This window comes from Taudactylus pleione, unplaced genomic scaffold (genome assembly GCF_031769625.1).
Source record: "Taudactylus pleione unplaced genomic scaffold, aTauple2 ptg000302l, whole genome shotgun sequence".
Classification (NCBI taxonomy): domain Eukaryota; kingdom Metazoa; phylum Chordata; class Amphibia; order Anura; family Myobatrachidae; genus Taudactylus; species Taudactylus pleione.
The window spans coordinates 8,156,680-8,171,402 of record NW_028284703.1 but is presented as its reverse complement, the minus strand read 5'-3'; the positions used below and the strand labels follow the sequence as shown (position 1 = coordinate 8,171,402).

The 14,723-nt window shown below is 42.8% G+C and overlaps 1 protein-coding gene across 5 annotated transcripts in view; it reads right to left on the bottom strand.

The window, feature by feature from the left end:
• TBC1D1 (TBC1 domain family member 1) overlaps positions 1 to 14,723 on the bottom strand; it is a 257,909-nt gene that overhangs the window by 156,290 nt on the left and 86,896 nt on the right. The gene's annotated exons all lie outside the window — the stretch shown is intronic.

Here is a 14,723-nt window from a genome sequence, read left to right as displayed (position 1 = left end):
AACTTCAGCCATGCTGCAGCTCACGGGGGACTGCAACCAACATTGCAGATAAAAATAAATAAATAAATAAAATAAATTAAATAAAGGGGAGAACTTCGAGAACAACAAAGTTCCGGAAATCTGTGAATTAAGGTCACTGGTTAAGCGACAGTTATCAGGTCAATTTTTATCCTTCAAAATCTGAAGACTCTGAGATATAGGACATGCTATTATAATTGCACACTGTTTATCATCATTAGTTTAAATAGTTGCTATAGGTTTATTTGCCCTTAAGTGCACAGTAAATAGTATGTGAGCTAATGAGTCAGAAAGGGAAATATAAAAAAAAAAAAAAAACCACCATATAAAAGTACATAATTTTCTCTTCCGCATTTTTTTTTTTGATCTATTAAACTTAAAAAAAAAAAAAAAAAAGAAGTAGTAGGGACGTGCATCTAGCTCATCAGTTAGGTAACCTTTAAGCAAATGCCAATCTCAGATTTTATCTTGTCGTATTAAACAGACACTTTATGGCTCTACAAAAGCAGGTAGTTGGTTTTCAAGTCTGGCACATATGAAAAAGAAATAAAGTGCACCCCTTCCATACAGCGTTTATTATGGAAGTGATCTTGGGTGCAGAGCAGCCACTCATTTGTACCAGCACCAGTCTCCATCATTGCCAGCAACAGATTCTAACATAAGGGCACCGAATGTAAATGGTAGCCTGGAACTGCCTTCATCCAGCTAGACAGCAACAGAGACACCAGTGGGGTGTAGGAGGCAGCCCAAGAATATTAGAAGTTAAGAATTGCAGCAATCATAAAATATTGGAACCTTTCAAAGTGATCAATTGTGCCAAGAGTCACAGTAATTTCAGCCTACACCGGCATCTCCCCTAAACAATCCCCAAGGCCTTGTATGCATGCGTGTAATTTTAAAACCAATTGACACAGTCTCAAAACCCATGACACGCGCACAGTGCAGCCAATCGACAATGCCTGCGGCATTCAGAAGTTTTAATGCACAATGACATACAATGGAGTTCTATTTAAGCACATAGTACACTGCTGCAGTCACACAAGACATTTCCAATGCAATCTGATGTGGACGCCAAGCGATATGCAGCCATCTTGCTGGCCAGAGGCACCTCTCAACTTTAAAAACCAAACAACATGTGCCATGAGGGAAGACAGGAAAATATTGGGACAGCGGCTGCAATTAAAAACGTATTTTTATTTATTCTTTTAAAACAGGACAGGTTTTGCTGATAAGTGAAATCCGCAGTCTATTATATGCGGCGACTCGCAACTTGCCAGACACCCGCAACTTTTTTTTTTTTTTTTTTAAATCAGAGGTAGACAATGTGTGGCACTTCAGCTGCTGTGGAACCACATGTCCCAGCATGCCCTGCCACAGTTTTACTATATCTTAACAGCAAATCTATGGCAGAGCATGCTGGACCGTGTAGTTCCACAGTAGCTGGAGAGCCTCGCGTTGCCCACCCCTAGGCTATTACACACCGGCCTTGCAACACACAAGGTTATGCTACACTAGCATTTTCAAGGCCGGCAAGTACAAGCCCTTTAAGAATTTATGAGAGGAGGATTTCTCCTAATTATGATACATTAGTTATTTTTACCTGGATTATTCTACTAATGCTAATGACACGTTTTATATAGTCCTGTATAGGACACCAGATCTTTACCCATCAATCACTGAAGTGCTGAAAACTGTTGCAATAACCCGTATTCATATAATTTCCTTGTTGTTGCCTCTTTCAGGTGAAGGAACAGTTACCATTTTCAGATCATAGCTACCAAGAGATTACAGACCGACACCATTTAGGCTTTCATTAGCGAACTCCAATTTGCAGCTAATGCACTCCACATGACTGAAGCAGATTATTTAAGGATTATATAACAAAAAGTTTTTTCCCTGGTTATTATCTTAGTAACTCAGCAGAACAGCACACTGCAAACATGGGAGATCAGAGAAAAACACTACGCAGTTTATGGCAAGTCAGTCAGTCAGCTTCCCATATTGTGGGGATTGCCTGTAAGACACGAAAACATGATCACAGCTGGAAACCACGGAAAAATTAATACAGGCATTTATGCTTATGGTTTAGTAATGTAAAAATGGTTATTAAAGAGTTTGCAGGAGAGAAAAAAGAGAGGTTAGTTAGACGGCTTACACTAGAAGCTGAGAGAGGTTCTCTCAGTGCAAGCTGCAAAGGTGCTGCAATACAGACTCCTGACAATAGAGGGCGGCGATACTATAGCCATGTTCGGCAGCTTCCCAATACATCCTGCAACCTGGCCTGCTGGCACATGACTGAACCAGAATCTTTAGCAAAGTCGTCTTGAAGGCTTCTTACACTGCAATGATTATGCAGAAATATTCACTCGCAGAATGGCAAGATTTGTAACTTCAGATGGGCATTACGCCCAGCACCATCAGAAAAGGACACCATTCTACATTCCAAAAGAAATAATAAAATCCCACAGTATCCTGAGACTTCAGCGAAGACGTGAAAGAAGCTGAGACCTTTGGGGTTGAATTAGAATTGTAGGATTTTTTTTTCCTATGTATTAAGATATCTACTAAAAGACAGGCAAAAGACTGCACGATTACGAAATTGTAATCGTGCAGTCGTTAGTCAGTCTGTGATGTGCGTACACTGAATGAGCAGTCGTTCAGTGTAAACACAATCATCTGCAAACATGCTGAACCTGACGTTATTGTCAGGTTGACCAGCATGTTTGCACGATGATAGAGGTCTTGTAGACCAATTTTTTTAAACAATCTGCAAATGATATTCAAACAATTATCAAACGATATCGTTATCATTCAATCGCTCATTTCAATCGTCTAGTGGATAGGCACCTTTAGTCTTGTTCTTTCTTAAATACGTCCAAGAGCAGCAATCAAGAATGATTAGTGTTAGGAGGAGACAAAGGCAAGATGGACTCACCAATTTTCTGCTTAATTTTAATATCTACTCCTGGAACATTTAAAAAAAAAAAAAAAAACACACACACACACACCCTACACATACTCATTATTAGAATAGCCTATTACCTCCTCCCCACCAGGAAAAATCCAAGAATAGATGGATTCTCCATATAATAAATATTCCAAAGTATTCATGATGAGACTACTTGTACTACTACAGGTTGAGTCTCCCATATCCAAAATGCTTGGGACCAGGGGTATTTGGGATAACTAAATATTCCGTATTTTAGAATATTTGTATATCATAATGAAATATCGTGGGTATGGGACCCAAATATACACACACAATGCATTTATGTGCAATATACACACACAGCATGAAGGTAATTTTATACAATATTTGTAATAATTGGTGCCTTAGACAAAGTTTGTGTACATTGAACCATCAAAAGGTTTAATTTTCTCAGTCAAGCCAAAAACAAACAAACACCACCACAAAAATATCTCCAAAGAAAAAAAAACACTATACGCGATATTACGATCTTTTGGGAGTGGCTTGGGGACACATGTTGCGATGTGATCTAAGCTGTGTCAGGATAACCCACAGGCAGTCTCCACCAGACGGCCTCCCTAATTTATCAGATTTGTTTGTAACACTTGTTTAAACCACCTTCCGATATGTTCCCACAGAATGTGGTCTTAGATTAAACGTATATTGTTTTACTGTATAAGTGAAATGAAACGGTGTGTTTGTGGCCTTTTATGGCTAGAGGATGGCACCTGAAGGACACCTGGCTTTCTATCAATGGTTTAAAACTGCTTCAGGCAGAGATGCCCACAGCATAAAAAAAAAAAAAAAAAAATGGGTAAATCTCAACCACCTGGCTGACCTGCTATATCTAGTAAAAATACACCCTTCCTAAAAGTGAAAAAGTAAAGGGACTATCAACTCAAAAGCCATTTCATGGACAGGTGTGGGTTATTCCCTCATTATTTCATTATCAATTAAGCAGGTAAAAGGTCTGGAGTTGATTCTAGGTGTGACATTTGCATTTGGAATCAGTTGCTGTCGACTCTCAATATGAGATCCAAAGAGCTGTCACTATCAGTGAAGCAAGCCATCATTAGGCTGAAAAATCAAAACAAACCCATCAGAGAGATAGCAAAAACATTAGGTGTGGCCAAATCAACTGTTCGGTGCATTCTTTCTTTTTAAGAATGTTCCAGAGAGCTCAGCAACACCAAAAGACCCGGAAGACCACGGAAAACAACTGTGGTGGATGACAGAAGAATTATTTCCCTGGTGAAGAAAAACCCCCTTCACAACAGTTGGCCAAATCAAGAACACTCTCCAGAAGGTAGGTGTATATGTGTCAAAGTCAACAATCAAGAGAAGACTTCACAAGAGTGAATATAGAGAGTTCAACACAAGATGTAAACCATTGGTGAGCCACAAAAATAGGAAGACCAGATTAAAGTTTGCCAAACAACATCTAAAAAAAGCCATTACAGTTCTGGAACAACAGCCTATGGACTGATGAGACAAAGATCAACTTGTACCAGAGTGATGGGAAGAGAAGAGTATGGAGAAGGAAAGGAACGGCTCATGATCCAAAACATACCACCTCATCAGTGAAGCATGGTGGTGGTAGTGTCATGGCGTGGGCATGTATGGCTGCCAATGGAACTGGTTCCCTTATATTTATTGATGATGTGACTGCTGACAAAAGCAGCAGAATTAATTCTGAAGTGTTTCGGGCAATATTATATGCTCATATTCAGTCAAATGCTTCAGAACTCATTGGACCACGCTTCACAGTGCAGATTGACAATGACCCGAAGCATGCTGCAAAAGCAACCAAAGAGTTTTTTAAGGCTAAAAAGTGGAATGTTATGCAATGGCCAAGTCAATCCCCTGACCTGAATCCGATTGAGCATGCATTTCACTTGATGAAGACAAAACTGAAGGGAAAATGCCCCAAGAACAAGCAGGAACTGAAGAACTGAAGACATTTGCAGTAGAGGCCTGGCAGAGCATCACCAGGGATGAAACCCAGCGTCTGGTGATGTCTATGCGTCCCAAGACTTCAGGCTGTAATTGCCTGCAAAGGATTTGCAACAAAGTATTAAAAAGTGAAAGTTAGATTTAGGATTGTTTAGTTTGTCCCATTACTTTTGGCCCCTTAAAAAGTAACCCTAACTTCCCCCCCCCCCCCAAGTGCCTAACCCTAACCACCCCCTTCCCCGCTGCCAAACCTAAGTCCCCCGAGGGGGTGCCTAACCCTAAGTCCCCCCCGGGGGTGCCTAACCCTCCCTCCCCCTAGCCTAACCCTAACCCTCCGTCCCCCCCGGGAGCCCTAAACCTAACCCTCCCCCCCATGGCTGTCCGCTCGCGGCCCCCAGCATCACTACGATCGTGATGCCGGGCACCAGTCTCCCTGCGTCGACGAAATGCGTGCGTCTACATCTAGACGCCCGGCATTTCACCCTTGCCGGGATAAGACAGTCAGGAAGCCAGCTGCCGGTATATAGGCAGTCGGCTTCCCGATTGCCTCCCCCTGACTGTATATATATTACATTGTGGGGGTGTTGCACAAGTGGAAATCAATATTTGGACTCATTTCTTTTAATTCAGTAACATACATATGAAGGGAAACCTACTTAATCTACTTGTAGGTACTATAAATAAATACATTGCTTGCAAATAAATCGGCTGCAGAAGCCAGATATTCAGAAGTTTTATGTATATTACATGTTTACATTGTGAGACTGCATTTACATAATACATATATTTGTTACACCCCACTGCCTCAAAGTAGCTGCAGTCTCAGTGTTGGGCTAATGCAGCCAGCTCATCAAGTCGTACAATCCGCGCATTTGAAGCTGCTAAAAATACACGTGCAATATAAACAGATCAAATCTTCTAGACTTTGTGTACGGTTCATTTTCTGCTGGTGTCTCCTGGTAACAGGGAGACAAATTGCTAGAAAGAAAATAAATAATAAAAAAAAAAAATCCAGACCAGGCCACCCAACTATATTTCAGTGCCGGATTATAGATTTTTAGAAACTTAATCCAGAAAGGTGCCTCTCTATTTGTTTTTAATGTTTTGCTGCATGGTTTACGTTCTACAATTACAGGCTAATAAAAAAATGTGAGAAAATAAAACGCAAAAGATCTTTTATGTAGATATGCAGACAGAACGAACATGTGCCTCTCTTTCTCCCTGGAATCTCTCAACTAATTTTGACTCTTGTCAAATTGCTTTAATTAAAAAAAAACCACACACACACTTTCGTTGTGAGGTTTTCAAGGATTTAAAAGGCTGCAACATGTTGGATGCGTGACACTAGGTGTTGCCTCACATCCAAAAAAGCAGCAAAGCTGGCGGTTTCCAGGACCCACAGCGTCTCAGCAGGAGGCCCGACCTCCAACATGCGCTACTGCACATTGCACACCCTGTTGGCGCATCATTCCTCCTCAGCGTTCCAGGAGACTAGACGTACCCTCTGAGACTCATAGCTATAAGAGCCCTACAGAGTACCACAAGTACCCAATACCACCACTGCTATTACTAAGGGGCATAGCGCCAATAACCGTGGCATACACCACCCTGTCGCCCCGGCAAACTAAAACGCCCAGCAATACCTTTAACCTCCAGGCTGCTTCAGCATTGTTACATAGTACCTGTTCATCCCTATGTCTCTATGCCACCTTGTTGTTCTACATTATTAAATAAACCAAACACCTGATTAAGCTGTACCACGTGTAAACTAACCACCAAACAGCATCTCTGCTGTGCAACCCACATAGCATTTTGTAATACCAGGGCCCAGTGTAATGTCTGTACTTAAAAATACATATTTACTATATATCCTACCATCTATCACATTACGGACCCCAGTGTTCTTCCCTGCCAATAGGTCACGTGCCCAGGCGCACTCAGTTATTCTCTGCTAATACAAACTGTACAGAATTCCAGGGTCAGACTGCTCACTAGCACAAATAGCATCTGGTACAAGACACAACCAGGCCAGCTATGCCAAAAAACACACAATAACAGATATTTCACTGTCAGAAACTTCAATTGCAGTCTTTATAGCAAACAAATAAATATTGAGTGCAGGGAGGAGACCACTGGCCACAGAATCTTTGCCCTGTGTGCAACATTTTCCATATTGCTGTAGTGCCCTACAAAGTGACCACCAGACTGAGGTGTTCACTATGATGAAGCCCTTTAACACACACACACACACACACACACACACGTATTCAGAGAGGACTATTTGCCAATTGTAAAAAGTGTCATGGGAATACAGTGTGAAACGCGTAGCCGACAGAAAGACAAGATGTTCGCAGGCAACTGGACCCCATGGGATAAGAGCATCCCCCCAACCATGCCCATTGCAGCCAATCACAAAGTGGCATGCACGAGGAGGTGTGTCCAACCTATGCCAGCCATTCCACTTATAGGCTTTTCTTTTATACCACACCCAACATAAACATTATTTTTACTCAACATACTCTCTGCCCCAGCAATCAGAAATGTGGGGTTTCCAATGTCAAGAAATTCAGGGGGAGAGTCCTAACTAAACCCGGGCCACTGGCATTGCTACGCCAGCGTTCTGGTGGTTTGCCGGGCAAAAGATATTATGAAGTTACCCTTTAATACAACGCTAAACTAAGTGCCTCTAATGTAAGTCACACAAGGAACAGGAAAACAAGGCAGATTTGTTGATTAAGAACAGAAATATGCATGCAAAGACTAGTGACTTAATCCCAGGTTACATTTCCTTTATTCATTTCCTGCCTGGTGTACTCAGTCCCCCTGACTAACCAATAGCTGGGAATCTCTGCCTCCCTCTACAGCATGAGGAAATGAGTCAACAGGAAGATTTAATAGCATTGTCAATACAAGACAAATACCAATACAACCAGTTACCTGTGCACCAGTCTCCAGTGACACTCCACAGAGATCCCACATTTGTTTCATTTTCTGAATATTCTAGTTTGTGTGCTTTATATTCCATTACAGCAAAGAGCTGATCAGGGAGCGACCATTACTCATCCCATCCCATTAAACTACGTATTTGCAAGCGACTGCGGATTTATCGTCTTTCTAATTAATGTAATTTAAGTTACCATGTACGTACATATGACCACACCACACAAAGCAATGCTCAGCAAATAAAAATGGTTTTACATACACATCAGTGACGGAATCAGCTCAGGATTCATTAATCAAGTACCTGGGAGCTCTAAAGTCCAGCCATAGATTAGGACAGTTCTGTTTGGATACTCTGGATGGAGAAGTGGTGGTGTCATTTGAGGTTGGAAGGGAAGGTTGGGGGTTGCATAGCAACTTAAACATTCAAGTCAATTGTAGAGTTTCCCCCCCCCCCCCCCCCCATTTACTTATATTGACTTAGCTACAGAACATGTATGATGTATACAGGAGTGAATCTGTAAGATATGGTATATGTCCAACCCTAATTTAAAATGTACTTCGAGGCTGTTGAGTAGCTGGTAGAGCACAGATGTAGGGCTGAAGCCAAGCAATGGAATCAAGAGTGCACATTACCCTGAAGGTCACAGGAACACAGCTCAAATTGGAGTCCAACATGAACCTGTAGGATCGTCGCAGTAATAAGATTTACTGGCTCATGGAAAAGGCTATGGAACCAACAGATACCCAAATCGGGGTTTTCAAAAGCTTTCAGGGTGTTAATAAGGTCTAGTTTTCCACCATTAATGGGCAGAACATTAAAAAATGTTGGAAATGATGTGTGTGCAGGTGTTAATTTATTTATTTACCGTTACTTATATAGCGCAGCAAATTCCGTTGCGCTTTGAAATTGCAATGTTATATAGGCACACACCAGTGAATGACAAACTATTATTAACAGCCCAGTTACATACCCGGTGCTGTTGGTTTATAAATAGATAACAGGTACAGCCGTACTCACTGTTACATGGACACTGGTAATGTAGCAACTGGTAATGTCTCTCTGGAGCTACGTAGGATAGTTCTGTCTCCCACCATGTCATACTACACACAGTACTGATGCAGGCCATACATGGGACGATTTTTAACACGATTTTGGCAGTTTCTACAGTCTGGACAGACCAATCGTTTGCAGATCGTTGTACTTTGAGTCTTCTGTGACCCCAATGCGCGTCCCCGCCGTTGTCTAGTTGGATCGCAGGTCAGATGGTTTTGCAGAGAGATCTCAACTGATAGTGTACGATGCGATACACTTCTATGCATCTTATCTTAATGATCAATCGTATACCATTTCACCACATCTTATGAAGAATTTCAAGGGAAGAATTTCAAGAGAAATCGTACAACTGATCTTACCAACTTTGAATCTCACCGTGTATGGGGGGCCTTAAGATGGCTGCAGTCACATGGACAAGAGCACATCAGGTTAGAAGACAGACCTCCCTGCAGACTCTGGGTCCTAGTGCCCAGCATGTATGCACAGTGCTTTCGAACAAAATTTTTTAAACAAAAGTGCACATTACTAACCAATCTACCAATAGACAACATTTAAAAGTCCTTGACAACCACAACTTGTGGGTACAAAGCAGTTTATATAATTTTCATGTTATTTCCTTTACGGTTTTTCTTAAGTAGAGTTGAAGGGAAAACACCTGCTGAGAGAAGAATGTCCTATGAACCCATTAGGAGTTAATGCCAGTGTCTGTGCATATTGCCAGATTCTTGCTCTGCACATATAAAAGTAAATAAAACTCTCTCAACTGTGCAGTATGCAAAGAATGACATCTCCCACACAGCTCAGTACAACTCGGAGATGGGAGAACTCAGGGACAGCTGCTCTTACATTATTAATACAGGTTTGTGCAATGTAAACACCTGCCCTGCACCACAGCCCTACAAGGATTAAACAAAAACACTGCACCACAGGAGTTACACACCACTGCTTATATACCACATAAAGCAGACACTGTATAGCAATCCAGGTGAGTGTGCCCTTTAAATCTCAGTAATAGATGGAAGAAACACACCCACTAATTTTTAGTTAATTGGCTAGAGCCTTTGGGGCTCATTATGAGTCCTAAGCATTTGCGGACACTTGTCCATATGACCATGGCAGCCTACTTGCTAGCTTATGCTAATGTGAGAAACCAGCAGTGTAGGACGAACATCCATGCGTCTGTATATGGAACGACGTCCTGGCCACTATTTTTTCGTCTGCAGCCGCAACCATCTCCATTAGTATTGGACATGGATCCACTCCATGCTGAGTGCAAAAGAGCCACCAAAGAAGTCGACTTACACCTCCACAAGACGAACTGTTATGCGGCGTTCGTGTGGACGCACAGATGTCATAGAAAGAACGTTCCATTCAACTGGTCCGCACTTGTAATCTCCGCCCGTGTGCATGAACCGGCGCATGTGCAGTCGCCGATATCTTTCTGCACAGAGATCCATACGCTAACCCACTTGCGACCTACGGTACTCCAAATGAGGCCCTTTTGAACAGTACAACAGTCTAAAATTTAGGTCCACTGAGTTTTAAGGGGCTGTCGCAAATGGAATTTGAGTCCGTTTTGCGGAAGGCTTTTGCGTGTTTTCGCACTGCACATGCTCCAGAACTATGCGTGCGGGCTATGCGGAGAGACGCGCAACTCAGTTGCCTCTCTACTGGTTCTGAAAGGGCGTACCTGGGCGTTAATGGGGCATTTACAGAGGCTGCATCAATAAAACTGCAGGCTACGCGGAGTACTGGGCACGTCTATGTCCAGGCAGATCACAGAGAATAGAACTAGTGCTGATAATTCTGAAGGGTTGGGTTTTAAATACCGGCACTCGGGATGCCTGCTGTCAAAATGCCGACACCGGCATCCCGACAGGGGTTGGGTAAGTATAGTAACCCTCCCCCCTTCTCCCCCTAACCCTCCCGTCTTGCACAATAACCCTCCCTGTTAGTGCCTAAACCCCCTGCCTTGTTGTCTAAACCTAACCCTCCTCCCTTGGTGCCTAACCCCCCCCCCCCCTTCGGGTCAGGCTTCAGACGCCAGAATTTCAACAGCTGGCATCCCGTCAGTTGGCAAACTGACCACATCCCAATTATGACAGCTATGAAACCAAGTGTACATTGAGGGTCAATCTGGCCTCAGAGATGCCTACATCGCCGTACACAGGCGAATACGGACATTTGGTTACGTCCACATTTTGCAAGTGCTATTATGGCCGACTTGTGTTTGACTCTGCATGGTCTAAGTGGGTATGAGTCATTGGAACCAATAAATGCTAGAAAATTAATGATTTTTGATGTCAGCAAGGAGGAAACCTTCAAGTAAGAAAAGATCTCCAACCTGAATGTGTAGGATGAAGATTAACAGAATAATAATAATAATATTATTATTAATAATAAATGTGTCATTACAATGAGGTACACTTCAATAAGAGGTTTGTACAAAATACCTGGGCACAATTATAATACTGTACTAGCAGATACCCACTTGAGTTATTACAGATTGGCGCCTTGCATTTGGCATGACCAGCATAAGGACAAGAGACAGTTCATGCTGGTTTGGTTTGTTTTCTTCTAAAACTACTATATTATTGTTATTATGGTTTATTTATAATTCGCCACTAATCACACATCGCTGTATAAGATCATCGGTCTTTCACATCAGTTATTGCCCCACGGGAGCGTAAAGGGGCCTATCCATTAGCAGATAAAAGAATGATTGAACGCACTCCGGCAGCCGAAAAATCATATCTATCTATCTGCAACATGTTGGTCAATTATCGCATATAGCTGTACAATATTAGCAATATCGTGCAGTTTATATGCGGTAAACGACAAAAGATATTAGCAGCAGCGAAAAAAAATCCACTCCCTGAATGATGTCGTGCGATATCGTTTGCCAAAGTCTGTCATGTACATGACAGATATCGTTCAGCCACCGGAATTTTCAAGGGATATCTTTTGTCTTTCATCGCTCAGAAATACATCTGATAATGGATAGGCCCCTACAGTCTAAATTCTCAAGCAAACACACAAGTACATTTCAGTCTGCTCCCAATCAGCCTAGCAGTATGCTTTTGGAGTGTGGGAGGAAACCCATGAAAACATGCAGAGAACATACAAACTCCACACAGATAGAGGGGCTTGGTTGAAAATTAAATTCATTACAGTGTTTGCACTTTCCAGTGTGCAGGGAAATTTGACCATGAACAGGACAAAATTTACATTGAATTGGTTATCTATACTTCATTTTATTAGTTTTCTTGTTATGCAAGTAACATGGCATTTTAAGTGCAAATGTTGACCAGAAAACCACGTAGGCGGCAATTCAATTATTTTAGGCGCCTGAAGCTCCCATCTAAAAAGTGATGGGAGCTATTCAATTGTTTGCACAACCAACCCCGTGCTGGTTGTTAGGTCTGCATTCTCACAACCAAATGCACGGGAATAGCCACATACATCGGCTTCTCCTGCGCTAAATGCCAGGCAGACTGCAGTTAAGGCCTTACCAGCACTCACTCCAAGCCTCAAAGACCTCTGGAGGGTGCGAGCAGAAACCCACAATAAGTGCAGTCAAATAGCTCCTGATCACTTTAGATGGCAGCTATGGGCATTCAAAACAATTGAATAAAACCCTACTCTTTAACCCAGCAATGCTAACCACTGTGCTTAGAAAAAAATAAAAATAAAATAATAATAATAATAATAATAATATTAATTAACCACAGTCCCTCAGCTTTTCATGGCCTAGCCCCATCTCCTTTCTCAAGACATTACAGTGTTCTGCACATCCTGTTTCATGGGGATGTAGCATGGCTGAGCCCCACACTTGCAAATTAACCAATTCACAAAAAGCTTTACGGGGTTCATCATGTCCACTTAGAGCCTAGCCAAAAACAAGAGGGGAGAATAGGATGCAATCGGGAAGCCGGCTGACACTATACCAACAGCCGGCTTCCCGACTGTCATATCCCGGCGAGGGTGAAATGCCCGGCGTCTAGATGTAGACGCCGCTCATTTCCTCGACGCCGGGAGACAGGCATCTCGATCGAAGGAATGCCGGGCTCCGCGAGCGGACAGCCGCGGGGGAGGGTTAGGTTTAGGGCTCCCAGGGGGGGACTTAGGGTTAGGCACCCCCCCGGGAGGTTAGGGTTAGGCTAGGGGGATAGAGGGTTAGGGTTAGGCACCCCTAAGGGAGGGTTAGGGTTAGGGGGGTAGGTTAGGTTAGTTAATACTTACTTAGGAACGATCGGGATTTCCAGCGCTGTCGGGCTGCCGATGCCGGGATCTGTTCCAGTGTTTGGGCTGCCGCTGCCGGGAATCTACACACCGGCCGCATATTTCATACCGATTCCGGAACAACTAGTCGCAATCAAGAACCAGTAGAACTGTGGTAACAACAGATCACCCTACAGAGAGCCTATGATCTCTAGATAGGGAAAGGGGGAAGCTGAATAGAAAATCTTTTACATATGTGGAATTGCAGCTACCTGGCTCCTAGGATTTGACCAGAATTGCCTAAAAAATTATATGTAGAACAGGTGACTGCAAACAAATAAAAACATTGGGAACCCTGCATTAAGACTTTGCCAAACGCCTCCATTACTATCCATGTTTTAAGAAGGATATCCTCTAGATCACAGGTTCTCAAATTTTGCCCTCAGGAACCCAAACAGTGCATGTTTTCCATGTCTCCTCAAAGAATCACAAGTGAGATATTAGCTCTACCTGTGGATCTTTTAAAATGTGTCAGTAATTAATGAATACACCTGTGCAACTGCAAAACATGACCTGTGTGGGGTCCTGAGGACAGAGTTTGAGAACCACTGGTCTAGATGGTTAAATCAAATTGTAAACAATGCAGGAAGAGACAATTGGTAGCGCTACTAAAAACATATACACAATACTTGATACATCCCTTAGTAGTATGATGTCCAGGTGTTTCAATTCACCTAGACATCATACTACTAATGCTGGGCATACACGGCCAGATAAAATGTCTGTCAGACCGACAGACATTTTATCTGGCCGGCTGCCAGCCGCAGATGTCGCCGGCATACACTGAGATTTCTCTGACAGTGTATTCGGCAGACATCCGCGCTCCGCCCCCATAGGAAGGAACACAGGAAATGTCTGTCTGTCGGCCGCGGCTGGGCATACACTGCCCGATGCGGCCGACAGTTTAACGGGCGATATCGCATCAGACAGGCATGCTGGACAATCTGGCATGCCCAACCGAGCAATATTTAACCCTCGATCGCCCACCCACACACTACAATTATCGGGGCGATCCGCCGACATCAGGCGGATCGCCCCGATAATTGTAGCGTGTATGGCCAGCATAAGGGATGTGTCAAGTATTGTGTTATATGTACACATTTTTTTTTTAGTAGCGCTACCAATTGTCTCTTCCTACATTGTATACTATTTCGTATTTCTTTGGATTGTGGTGATATTCTTTTTTTTTTTTTGGGGGGGGGGGGGGGGTTCGATTGATATTTAAGTGGCAGCTTATGCACCCATAAAAATAACCCTCTAACATTGTATTTTTGTCAGTTAAATCAAAGTGACTGAGGTACAAATTATGTCACCTGTGCTCAAACATGGATATCCTCAAAACCTGGACTGTAATGGCGGAGTTTGGGAACCTCTGCTCTAATGAAAGGCATGATGGGATATGCAGCATTACATTTCACCCGCAGTCATTAGAGAAGTACCAGGACAGATAAGATCAGAGCCCGCGTACATCATCCAAACCAGTTCAAAGTAAGAAAATATGAATTA